Here is a 13,720-nt window from a genome sequence, read left to right on the forward strand (position 1 = left end):
TGAAGACTGAGTGCCAGCTCTACCAGTGATGGAACGCTGTAGGCAAATTGCTTAGTCTCTGTGTGCCCCAAATTGTTTGTTGTTATTGTTGTTGCTGTTGTTTAATTTAAAAATATTATTTAATGAGGGCATGGACCTCAATTATCTTTGCCTGGACCAGGACTGTCTCTCTGGACTTTTCTAATTCTAAGTATTTCTTATGTTTCTACAAATCTAACAAGAGTGAGTCTAGCTTATAGGATCATATGACTACCAGGGAATATTGCATAGTTAACACTACAGCCAAACCCTTCTTATTTCTTCTGCTAAGTGTTTGATGGAATTATTTATACACTGGGGTTTCTAGATTCTGACTGAGTAGCCAATGCCAGAAGAAAAGATGAGAGTTGTGGCCTTTAAGCTGTTGAAAAGCTGTATTTCTCATAATCTAAGTGGCTCTGACACTATGCACCAGAGCCTGACAATTAAATTTCCCTCTAAATTTCTACCAGGGGACATGTCATATTGTGAGCTGAACCACTCTGATGTGAAGGCATCTCTTCTCTCCCATCAGCACCTAAGAAGCTGTCAGTGCCAGTTTCCTTGTTAGTAACCAGTCTGCTTGCTGTGACAGTACCCCACAGTTTATATCAAATGAAAAGGCTGCCCTCTGGAAACACAGGAGCGACAGCTGAGGAACGGAGTAGGGCTGGGGAGGTTTGCAGAAGGCCCCAGGGCCGGAATTAACTGTGCTGCTCACTTCACCAGAACAAGAGAAGCGAGCACTGCTCAGACCAAAAGGCAACACTCTGCTCCGTGATGTATGCATGGTGCTGAGAGCGCATTTCCAGGGCTGCCCCAAGAAAGCCTGGGTTTACGACTGCAGTTTCCCTGCTTTGCATCAGTACAAGCAAGGCAGTGTCCTCCAAAGTAGATGCTGTGATGTTAGCAAACTAACCAACGAACCCCACTCCTCTGCCCCATGCCCGCCATGGCACGGGAAACACATCATACTCCGTATGCATCCTCACCTGCACCTCTGTTGCAGGGCCTGCGAGGTTTGGTCCTCACCCCCAAGCACTCCAAGGTCCTTGAGCAAAAGGGTCTCAAGGACGCTTGCTAAGCATGATTTGTCACAGAAAGACCAGGGATCACAAGACAGATGGCTGTTAGCCTCCTTGGAAGAAATAAAACAAGGGCATCAACATGAGAAAATTTTCCACAGAATTCCATGTGATTATCCTGGGGGATAGGGAGATGAGAAATGGAAGGTGGAACAAAACCTCTGGAACCCTAGAAGATCACAGCCATAAAGAGCTGGATCTGAAGGGGAGATGAGGGGGTGGAGGAGTCCATCAGAATCCACCCTTCTTGTAGGCATCAACATGCTGTCCTCCTCGTCCTCCTTCTGCCCCAGCTGATGTAGCCAATGGCTCTCCCGATCTGCAGTCTCAGGTCCTGAGCTGAATTCTGCTTCCAAAGGCCCCTTTATTCCTTTATCTTCCTTTAAGCAAGGACCAGAGTTGAATGACTTTTGGAGATTTAGGTGATGGTACCCATTCGGGTAGGAGCACTGTTAAGTCTCAACAAGAAGTCTTAATGTGTGTTCTCTAAATATACACTCTTGGCCGGCGCCGCGGCTCACTAGGCTAATCCTGCACCTGTGGCACCGGCACCCCGGGGTTCTAGTCCTGGTTGGGGCGCCGGATTCTGTCCCGGTTGCCCCTCTTCCAGGCCAGCTCTCTGCTGTGGCCCGGGAAGGCAGTGGAGGATGGCCCAAGTGCTTGGGCCCTGCACCCCATGGGAGACCAGGATAAGTACCTGGCTCCTGGCTTCGGATTGGCGCAGTGCGCCGGCCGTGGCAGCCACTTCGGGGTGAATCAAAGGAAAAATGAAGACCTTTATCTCTGTCTCTGTCTCTCTCTCTCACTGTCTAACTCTGCCTGTCAAAAAATAAATATACACTCTTTCGTCATAGTCTTGTGGTTATTGAGGATAAATCCTTTATTTTGGGGCCTGCCTTGTGGCATAGTGGGTCAAGCTAACACGTGCGATGTCAGCATCCCACATGAGCACGAGTTCCTGTCCACTTCTGATTCAGCTTCCTGATGCTAATGGCCTGGGAAAAGCAGAAGGAGATGGCCCAAGTGTTTGGGCCCCTGCAGCCATGTGGGAGATCCAGATGAAGCTCCAGGCTTTACCCTGTCTCAGCGCTGGTCTTTGAATCCATCTGGGGAATGAACCAGCAGATAGAAGATCTCTCTCACACACACTCTGTGTGTAGCTCTGACTTTCAAATAAATAAATCTTTTTTTTTAAACAGTAAATCCCTTGTTTTAAAAATTTTCACCGAAGCAGAACAGACATAAAGAAAAGTGCACATGGTGTAAGATGGCACGTTCAACCTGCACCCCCCACGCAGGCAGCACCTGGACCCAGAAACAGGAAGTCACCAGCAACCCCTTCCGCTTATCTCTTCCAGTCACCCTTCCCTGAAGAGTGACTGTTATCTGGCCTTTGTGCTTTAAATAACAAATTACACAGTATGTTCTCTAGTGTGTATATTCTTTCCCTCCAGGTTGTTTCTGAGATTCATCCGAAGCATTGCATGGAGTTCCAGGCCTCGCTCTGCACTCTCCAGTGCCCACCACCAACACCACAGATGTCCATGCTGCTGGGGCTGGGCACCTCGGCAGCTTGCAGCTGCAGGCTGTTTCAGAAGGTGCTACTCTAAACATCCTGACATCCGCACATTTTTGGTAAAGATACGAAGTAAATCATATTTTTTGGTAGTATCTGTCCTGAATGTACATATTCATGGGTTCTTTTTAAATATTGAAGAGGCAGAGTTACAGGGGCCGGTGCTGTGGCATAGCAGGTAAAGCCGCAGCCTGCAGTGCCGGCATCTCAAATGGGCACTGGTTTGAGTCCTGGTTTCTTCACTTCCAATCCAGATCTCTGCTATGACCTGGGAAAGCAGTGGAAGATGGCCCAAGTCCATGGACTCCTGCACTCACATGGGAGACCTGGAAGAAGCTCCTGGCTCCTGGCTTAGGATAGGCACAACTCCAGCCATTGTGGCCATTTGGGGAATGAACCAGCAGATAGAAGATCTCTCTCTTTCTCCCTCCCATTCTCTCTCTCTCTCTCTCTCTCTCTCTCTCTCTCTCTCTCTCTTCTCTCTGTCAAACTAAAGGGAAGGGAAGGGAAGGGAAATCTTAAAGCAGAGTAAAAAGCACTTCAGGATGTTCAGTGAGGGAAGGAGTGAACCGGCACTGTTCACTATTTCCCAGCCCCTGCATCCCATTCAGAGCTACACAGGACTCATCTGTGAGGAATGGAGACACCAAACCCCCTAAAAGCCAACTGGCTTTCATTGCTTCTGTTCAGCAGGCAGTAATTCATGACCCACTGTTATATAGTTATAGTGTGGGGGAGACATATGAGAAGTCTTCAAAAGGTTAATGGAACAAGAATATAATTTATGGAATAACTAACATATCTTTAAGTACTTGCATACATTTTAGCAAGTGCTTATATAGCCACTATTTGTTATTGTACTTTTATTATCTTTCCAAAGAAAATAAACGCAAATTTTTGTAAAATTACTGTAAAACAGTTCAGCACATGCTCACTTGGACTTACCCTTAATGGTAAAACTAGAAACATGCCATGGGATTCCAAATCAATCCCACCAAGGTGGCATGCACCAATGCCATCCTACTAGTTAGAGTGATCAGTTTCAGTTCATAATTGATCATAAATATAGGATTAAGTGTCAAAGGGATCACATAAATAAGACCAGTGTCCGCTAATAATAATTGATAGAATTAAAAAGGAGAGAACAATCCAACATGGGCAGCAGGATACATAGTAGACTCATAGAATGGCAAATGCCTTAAACAGTAATCTGGCCTCAGAATCAACCCTTAAGGCATTTGGATCTGGCTAAAAAAGCCCATGAGAGTTTCTCAGGCATGGAAAACCAAGACACTGTGGCAAAAAATGACCTAAATGAAAGTTCTCTGTGAGTGAGACCCCAGCAGAAAGAATGGGCCATCAAAGAAGGAGGTACCTTTCTCCGAAGGGAGGAGAGAACTCCACTTTGACTATGGCCTTGTCTAAATAAAGTCGGAGTTTGTGAACTCAAGAGGCTTCCATAGCCTTGGCAGCTCATGACAAGAGCCTCGGGCGATTACTGACATCATAAATAAGAGTGTCAATTGTTAAATCAACAACAGGAGTCACTGTGCACTTCTCATGTAGGATCTCTGTCCTTAATGTGTTGCACTATGCAAATTAACAGCAAAACTATTACTCAAACAGTACTTTATACTTTGTGTTTCTGTGTGGGTGCAATCTGTTGAAATCTTTACTTAGTATATACTAAGTTGATCTCCTGTATATAAAGATAATTTTTTTTGACAGGCAGAGTGGATAGTGAGAGAGAGAGACAGAGAGAAAGGTCTTCCTTTTGCCATTGGTTCACCCTCCAATGGCCGCCGCGGCCGGCGCACTGCGGCCAGCACACCGAGCTGATCCGAAGGCAGGAGCCAGGTGCTTCTCCTGGTCTCCCATGGGGTGCAGGGCCCAAGGACTTGGGCCATCCTCCACTGCCTACCCGGGCTACAGCAGAGAACTGGCCTGGAAGAGGGGCAACCGGGACAGAATCCGGCGCCCCGACCGGGACTAGAACCCGGTGTGCCGGCGCCATAAGGTGGAGGATTAGCCTATTTAGCCATGGCGCCGGCCTATAAAGATAATTAAAAATGAATCTTAATGATGAACAGGTTGGGAGAGGGAGTAGGAGATGGGATGGTTTGAGGATGGGAGGGTGGTTGGGGGGGGAGGGACTGCTATAATCCAAAAGTTGTACTTTCAAAATTTATATTTATCAAATAAAAGTTTTCTTGGCCGTGCCACGGCTCACTTGGCTAATCCTCCACCTGCGGCGCCGGCACCCTAAGTTCTAGTCCAGGTCAGGGGTGCCGGATTCTGTCCCAGTTGCTCCTCTTCCAGGCCAGCTCTCTGCTGTGGCCCAGGAGGGCAGCAGAGGATGGCCCAAGTGCTTGGGCCCTGCACCCGCATGGGAGACCAGGAGGAAGCACCTGGCTCCTGGCTTCAAATCAGTGCAGCGCGCTGGCCGTGGCAGACATTTGGGGGTGAACCAACAGAAAAAGGAAGACCTTTCTCTCTGTCTCTCTCTCTCTCACTGTCTAACTCTGCCTGTCAAAAAATAAAAATAAAATAAAAGTTTTCTTAAAAAATTACTGTAAAACGCATATTGTGAAAAAACTACACACGGACTTAAAAACTTCTTTGCACCAAATAAACGTCTCCTTTAATTCACTTTCCATGAACTTTTTCAAGTACCCTCACATTTCTAACAAAACTTTTAAGTGTCTTCTTTTGAGGACCTTTTATTACCCATATTATCTTTATGGCATCTAATGGACATGGAGCCAGGATCACAATCAGAGTCTACTTGGAAAGAGTTTTCAGAATTCTCCTGGATCCCAGTGAGATGTGCTCTAAAGCACTTGATGATATTTGCCCCTTCTCCCTATGTGTCAATCAAATGAGATGGAGATGGACAGCCAATAGAAGAGTCTCTTTTCATGTGCAACATTGAGTGAGAATTTGAGAAAGGAGGAACATTGCCAGGGTAGTTTGTGATTGACGCAGACTTAGGCTCCAGATCTTGTGGTTTGAATTCAGGCTCTGCAGTTTGCTAGCTTTGTGATTTTGAGAACAAATATTTTCAGCATTGACATATTAACTTTATTTATTTTTATTTGAAGGCTAGAGAGACAGGAGAAGTGAGAAAGAGAGATAGAGAGATGTGTCCTTCTCCAAATGTTTGCAACAATCCAGGGTTGGTCTCAGCTAAAGCCAGGAGCCCAGAACTCACTCTGGGTTTCCACATGCATGGCAGAGACCTAAGTACCTGAGCCAATACCTATTGCTTCCCAGGGAGTACAATAGTTGGAAGCTAGAATTGAGAGCAGTCAGGACTCAAACCCAGACACTACTATACGAAATGCAGGTGTCCTGAGGGGCATTCATAACTGCTGAGCCCAATGTTCACCCCCTAATTTTGAACACCCTTTGGGCCCCTTTTACTCATCTGAAAAATGAGGCTAATAAGAGCATGCACCTCCTAAGTCAGCTGTAAGCAAAAAAATGCATGAACATAAGAAAAAGCCCTAAGAGTTGTGCCATAATGTGTTTGCTACTTGCTCTTAGCATGGGAAAAGGAACTAATGAGTAGACTAAGGTGAGGAGATGGGTTTGTAATGAGGCCATGGAAGACAGAAATCTAGGCCCACTTTCAGGATCTGCCTTCTGAAATCAGCCACCAGCACTCAGGATATGCTCTAATCTATGTGGAAAACACATTCAGCAACAAGAAAGTGCCTTGGTACTTGGTCTCCAGCCACAAAAAACTCATAGGAAAGCACAGAAAACCAAGGTGAGAGCTAATGCTTTCATTTCTGTATAATCTCTATACCTGTTGACAAGCTGCTTTGTGTGTGTAATTTGTAGGGCCAGTTCATTGAGGATCACTTGAAAAACATTTGTGAAAAAAAAAAATCAAGGGATAACTAAGGTTGATTGGATTTGCCTATCAGTCATGTTACTTAGTGGGAGAAAGCAGAGTGAGTGGAAAGTAGATAAGAAGAGGTAAACAGCAAGAATTGGGTTGATCCCATTTCTGTACCAGGTCTGTCCTTATCCCATAGTAAGTGTTCTTCTGTGATGATAAGGGTTAAGCCTGCTCCGTTACTAATCTGTATCCTAAGGTCTGTATCTCTCTTCCCAGCACAATGCCTGATACATAGGACTCTTGGATTTTTTTTGAAAGAATGGATGTATGGATACATGATAGATACATATGTTCAACTATGATATTTGCTCTTTCTCCCTATGTGTCAATCAAACGAGATGGAGATAAATAACAGATGGTTGATAGAAATATAGACAATTACATAGATAATAAGTACATAGATACATTGATACATAAATGACAGATACATATATATACATGTATACCTAGAAGATAGATGATAGATGATGATGGATAGATGAAAAAGAGAAACAGAGAGACATATAAATTTCTTCTGGTAGCTGATACATTTGAAATATAAGTATCTCATTTTTCACAAATAATCAAGTTCTTAGTTATGGAAATTTCTAAATTTCACCCAAAGTAGTTTTTTCCTGTATAGGCATAGAGTTCTTGTGCATATCATTATGCCACAAATTGTCTTCAATTTCCACTAACATTTTATCACTCACTTGATGAGCAATTTTCATAATAGTTGAGACACCAGCTAAAACTGTTTCACAAGTGTATTTTTTTTCTCTTTATGGGGAGAGTATATGGTGAATTGCTTATATTCATAGAATCAGATCACTGCTGAATTTTACATTCCACTGCTTGATTTACCCCAGACTCCTATTTTCTGGTTAAGAGCTGTAATTGTCTCTGGCTTTTATTTGAAAGGTCAGAGGGAGGGGGGCAGGAGAGAGAGAGAGAGAGAGAGACTGATCTTCCATCTGCTGATTCACTCTCCAATTGGCCGATCTGAAACCAGGAGCCAGGAGCTTTTCCAGGTCTCCCACGTGGGTGCAGAGGTTCAAGCAATTGAGCCGTCTTCTGCTGCTTTCCCAGGCACATCAACAGGGATCTGGATTCGAAGTGGAGCAGCTGGAACTTGAACCGGTGCCCATATGAGATGCTGGCACTATAGGCAGTGGCTTAACCTGCTACACTACAGTGCCGGCCCCTTTTTCTCTACTTCTATCATAACACTTTTCAAGTCTTTTTTTCTTACATCACAGAAAAATCTATTTTTATTACATGAATGGTGCCGTAAAACGCGGCGATCTGGACAGTCAGCTAAGTGTTCTCACGAAGTCTCCCTGTCATATCAGCCTGGAAGCCACAGGTCACAGAAATCGCTCCCAGCTTGAGGCCCCGTGACGTCATGCCTCAGCCTGCAGACTACCTCCACTCACGGATGATTTTTCCCAGCACAAGTAAGGCCTTCCAGGAATAACAAAATCTCGTGTGGACAACCACCTGAAGAATGCCACCAATATTTCTTTTCTTTTTTTTTTTTTAAGATTTTATTTAGTTATTTGAGAGGTAGAGTCATAGACAGTGAGAGGGAGAGACAGAGAGAAAGGTCTTCCATCCATTGGTTCACTCCCCAGATGGCTGCAACGGCTGGAGTTGTGCCGATCTGAAGCCAGGAGCCAGGTGTTTCTTCCTAGTCTCCCATGTGGGTGCAGGGACCCAAGGACTTGAACCATCTTCTACTGCTTTCCCAGGCTATAGCAGAGAGCTGGATTGGAAGAGGAGCAGCCGGGACTAGAACCGGTGCCCATATGGAATGCCAGCGCCACAGGTGGAGGATTAACCTACTGCGCCACAGCGCCAGCCCCGCCACCAATATTTCAAAAACAGTTTCTATAAAGTAAGACCTAAGTAGATTTGGGTTTTTCTGTTCAACGTTTGTTCAGTGATATGGGAAGGGTCTTCATTATGTTTGCAAGTAATGCAGTGGTATCTATTGGAGATAACACCATGTACTTTCAGACTTAGAGAAGAAGCAATAGTTTTAATAAGGAGTGACATCAGATGGCATATTCCACGAGGTAGTATGCACACTCAGATACACATAGTCTTGGTCTAAGGGCTTGTCTTTCAGTTCCTACTCCAACAGAATAAAAACCAGTCTTAGATTTCTGAACTTGATTTTGAGGCCCCAGTCAATGAAGTACCACTTACTTTTTTTTTTTAAGATTTTATTTATGTGAAAGGCAGAGTTACAGAGGGAGAGAGAGAGAAAGAGAGAGAGAGAGAGAGGTCTTCCCCAAATGGCCACAATGGCTAGAGCTAGGCCAATCCAAACCCAGGAGCCTGGAGTTTCTTCCAGGTCTCCCAGGTGGGTGCAGGAGCTCAAGGACTTGGGCCATCTTCGGTTGCTTTCCTAGGCCAGAGCAGAGAGCTGGATCAGAAGTGGAGCAGTCGGGACTCAAACTGGCTCCCATATGGGATGCCAGCACTGCAGGTTGAGGCTTTAACTGCTATGCCACAGCCCTGGCCCAGTACCACTTGCTTGTCTGGGATTACTTTGCTTATGTTACATCCTGTAAAATAGTGTATTTTTGGTCCATTTATTTTGAATCTATGTGAATATTAAGATATATTGGATATCTCTAAAAATAAAGTATTTCATTTGCTGTTCCAAAAGAGAGGGCTTCAGGGGCTGGTGCTGTGGCATAGCGGGTTAAACCCATGGCCTGCAGTGCCAGCATCCCATACAGGCAGCAGTTTAAGTCCCAGCTACTCCACTTCTGATCCAGCTCCCTGCTAATGCATCTGGAAAAGCAACGGAAGATGACCCAAGTAATTAGGCTCCAGCACCCATGTGGAAGATCTCAAAGAAGCTCCTGGCTCCTGGCTTCAGCCTAGCCAAGTCCTGGCTGTTACAGCCATTTGAGGAGTGAACCAGTGGGTGGAAGACCTCTCTCTTTCTCTCCTTCTCTCTCTCTGTAACTCTGCCTTCCAAACCAATGAATACATGTTTTGTTTTCTTTCGTTTTTTTTTTTTTTCAAGAACATTGGACTTTAGTTTTAAACTGTTGTTAAAACTGCAAATGCTTCCCCTTGGAAATCTCCTTGTCCTTGCAGAATGGAAGCGGCTCCTGGGATGAGCACTCCCTTTCCTCCCGCGGTGGCCTGTGATCTCCTTCGAGCTTGGCCTCAGCCCAGCTGTGCCTCATTAAAAGCATTTCACTGTCGACTGGTGAATGAGAAGGAACCCAATGCCAGCACAAGAGCCTCCTTTCATTCAACCCCAAAGTCCTAAAAAGGCAAAACCTTGTGAGCCAAAATAAAGCTTTTTTCTTTAGTATTATTTTTGTTCTGTAAAAAGGAGAGAGAGAAAATCTCTTTCCTGATAACAATACCTGACAGTGCTTTAGCTTTTCCGAGCCCTCATCCCATATTCTCTCCTTAGAGCGCTCTCAGATTAGCAATTGTCAAAGCCAAGTGGTTGTAATGATGTGCTTAGGCCGCTGCCTGTTGTGAGAAAACCCTGGATCTCCATCGAGGGCATTAGGTGTAACTATGCTTCTAATTACAACATTGCAGGACTTTGAAATAAACTGAAACTTTGGAGTTGTGCTCAATTAATAAGAGGTGTCTGGAGTCCACTTAGAGACACAGTACTCAGGACAGCTGCTTGACCCAACTCTAGCTAGATGTGGCATGACTATCCACTGCACCCAGTGATTGCCCATATCAATTGGGCAGCAAAGTGTCAATCATTGAGAGGCCAGTATAAGATCATCTTTTCATGAAGTAGATACTCTTGCATGAACATGGAGGGTTTTAAGCATCATTCAAGTTTACAACAGTCTTCCCAAGTGGTGTGACTATCAGACGCATATTAAACGCCCTACTTCAGACCTACCAAACTACATTTTCCAAAGAATGCTTCTGCCAAGGGAAGGATGGGAAATTTCAGTTTCATAACCACCTTCCAAAACCATCTGAGAATTGGTTGCAAAAACACAGCTCAATTCTGTCTCAAGTATTTGCAAAGTGAATACTGTGCCCTTCCTACTGTGCTCTCTGCCAGGTCGGAAGAAAAACAAAACAATAAATTACAACAAAACCAGGTTCTTCCCACGCACCAGGCTCTTCGTATATTCCTCTCTAGATCCTCATGACTAACAAATGCATGAGGCAAATAGCTTCCCATTTTACACATAAGGAAACTGAGGCTTAGAAAAACGAAATCACTTGCTCACATCACCAGTAAATAATGGAATCCCAATTGTTCTGGCTTTCACCACTACCTCCACTACCTACCCTTCTATGCAAGTGAGATGAGACCTGTGCCTGGAAGAGCATTTGAGGCAAAATGTTGTCTGTAGGTAAGCAGGACAAAAAGGAAGGTAACATAGAAGGAGGAAGGGAGACATGAAAAAGGTGCTGCTGCTCTTCCTGTATGTGTTTAGTACCTGCATGCCAATCAATGCGTCTTGAAGTGTGTTCTCACTTTTAGTTAAATTCTCCATATCAGCCCAGTGAGAATGGGGACTCAAAGCCCCTTTCTGACGTAGAACTGAAGCTCTTTCCACGTTCTCCCTATTTCACTCAATCCCTTTCTCTGCCCCCAACCACAGCCCATCGAACAATCCTCAATGCGTGCACTTCTGCAGAGGGGCCTAGGTGGTGCCGGTTATGGCCCCAGCACAAGTGGGCGCCAGTCATTGCATATGCCATAGGAAACGTCAGCACATGTTCCCAAGCAGGCTCTGATGCACACGGAGCTTATGAAAACTTCATTTGAAGTGGACTAAATTGTTCGCAATGATTAAATCCCATGGCTATTAGTCACAGCCATTCATGCTCCTCAGAGCATGAATCAGATGCACAGCCCCTTTGTGTGAGGCACTGAAGGGCCCTGACACGAAGGTGGCCACTGCGAAGGGGCAGTGCGGGTCATACACAGCCGGCGCTGCCCAGACAGCGCTACTCCGCTTCCTGTTTGCCTTAAGTTCCTGTAAAAACTTTACTAAGGCCGGTGCCGCGGCTCACTAGGTTAATCCTCCGCCTTGCGGTGCCAGCACACCGGGTTCTAGTCCCGGTCGGGGCGCCGGATTCTGTCCCGGTTGCCCCTCTTCCAGGCCAGCTCTCTGCTGTGGCCAGGGAGTGCAGTGGAGGTGGCCCAAGTGCTTGGGCCCTGCACCCCATGGGAGACCAGGATAAGTACCTGGCTCCTGCCATCGGATCAGCGCGGTGCACCAGCCGCAGCGCGCCGGCCGTGGCGGCCATTGGAGGGTGAACCAACGGCAAAGGAAGACCTTTCTCTCTGTCTCTCTCTCTCACTGTCCACTCTGCCTGTAAAAAAAAAAAAAAAAAAAAAAAAAAAAAACAAACTTTACTAAGAATTACATAGAAGCAGGGACTGACCTTAAACTAAAATGGCCAAGGTTGGTCTCGCTTCTGTGTCCCATCCTTCCCTTCCTGGGCACCCAGCATCTTTACACCCTGGCACCAAAGCACCCAAGGGAGCCTCACCCAGTGAGCCAAGGCACTCCCTGTTCAGGTACAGCCTTGGTGTGTGGCCCAGATCTAGGAAGTCTCACGGAGTCCAAGTCACCTACTGGAGGAGCCTGCATCTCTCAGAAGGGGCTTCTGCCTCTCTCACTTCCTTGCACTGTTTTATCACTCACTCTTTTACTCCCTCACTGCTGTGCTAGAGGACAGTGATGGCAAAGGAACTAATTATGTACCTGCTGTAGGAGTCACCTCAGAAGTGCTCCTCATTGTGAGCCCATTGATTAGTCATCGCGACTTGGTGAGTGAGAAATCTTTGTATGTAGGAGGGAAAAAAATAAGTGGAATGATGGAAAGTTGTATGGCTACCAGGTGGCCGAGTTGAGCTTTGAATCCAGAACAGAGTTCAAAGTCGTCACTTTTGACTGTCTATTGTGTTCATTTGGGTCCTCTGAGAAGCAGATGTAAAGACAGGATTGGAAACAGAGATTTACTGGGGACCCATCCTGAGGACAACGGAGTGGGGGAGGAGGCCTGCAGATGGAGACGTAGGTCTGGCTCCTATGGAGAACAAGGCAGAGGGAGGTACTCGCGGGTCAGGGACAGCCTTGGTGTGTGGCCCAGTTCTAGGAAGGCTCACCCAGAGTCCAAGTCACCGACTGGAGGAGCCCACATCTCTCAGAAGGAGCACACCGTGCTCAGCCATAGGCTGGGAACAGCCCAGAGGAAGTTGGCTTCAACCTGGTTGTGGTGGAGGATCTGGAAGGGGAGCGGCTTGGGGCTGTCAGTGGACATTCCCCACACAGGAGACCTGAGGTCTGAGCTGGGCGTTTTCATGGTCACCGCAGTCTACCCAGATTCAGAAAGTGGCTCTTCCATGGATGGCATAGGTGTCACTCTCAGGGGACAGTTGGATGAGAGAGGTTACGAACTATAGCTTACAAGGCCGCAGTTAGTCTTGGGACCAGATCTGGTTTCTCTCTCCTCCACTCTGTTCAAAGGTACCCTCATCTTCAGCCACAGTCTGGGCTTAGCTCCTCCTCACACAATTTCATGTACTCCTTCATCCCTGAAGGGTCTGAGACACTGATCACTATATTCCCCTCAGAGTGGGTTTGTGGCATGTGTCTGTTCACACTCACAAAGCAGTGAGAAGGTGCACCTTTGGCCTGGTGGTTAAGATGCCAGTTAGGACATCAGGGTGCCGGAGTTCAATACTCAGCTCCAGCTCCTGACTCTCGCTTCCCACTAATGCAGAACCTGGGAGGCAGTCGTGATGGCTCCAATAGTTGAATTCCAGCAACCAACATAGGGGGCCTGGACTGAGTTCCCAGCCCAGCTCTGGCCGTTGCAGGATTTGAGGAGTGAACAGCAAATGGGCAAATGGGAATGAGACCTCTCTCTCCCTTTCTCTTTCTCTCTCTCTCTCTCTCTCTCTCTCTCTCTGTGTGTGTGTTCCTATAAAAATTTCTTTTTAAAGAAGAAAGTTGTTTTGAGGTGAAGAGAGCATCAAGAGGCCTCCAAGTGGATTCCTGGGCCGGCTTCTGCACCCATTCCTTCTGCCACCACAGTATAAAAGCAGCTCTACCTCCCCCTGCTGACCAGGATGATGACCCTTTTTCCTGACGCTTGAGCCCCAGTCACAAGGAGTCCAAAGGG

This window comes from Oryctolagus cuniculus, chromosome 6, assembly GCF_964237555.1.
Source record: "Oryctolagus cuniculus chromosome 6, mOryCun1.1, whole genome shotgun sequence".
Classification (NCBI taxonomy): domain Eukaryota; kingdom Metazoa; phylum Chordata; class Mammalia; order Lagomorpha; family Leporidae; genus Oryctolagus; species Oryctolagus cuniculus.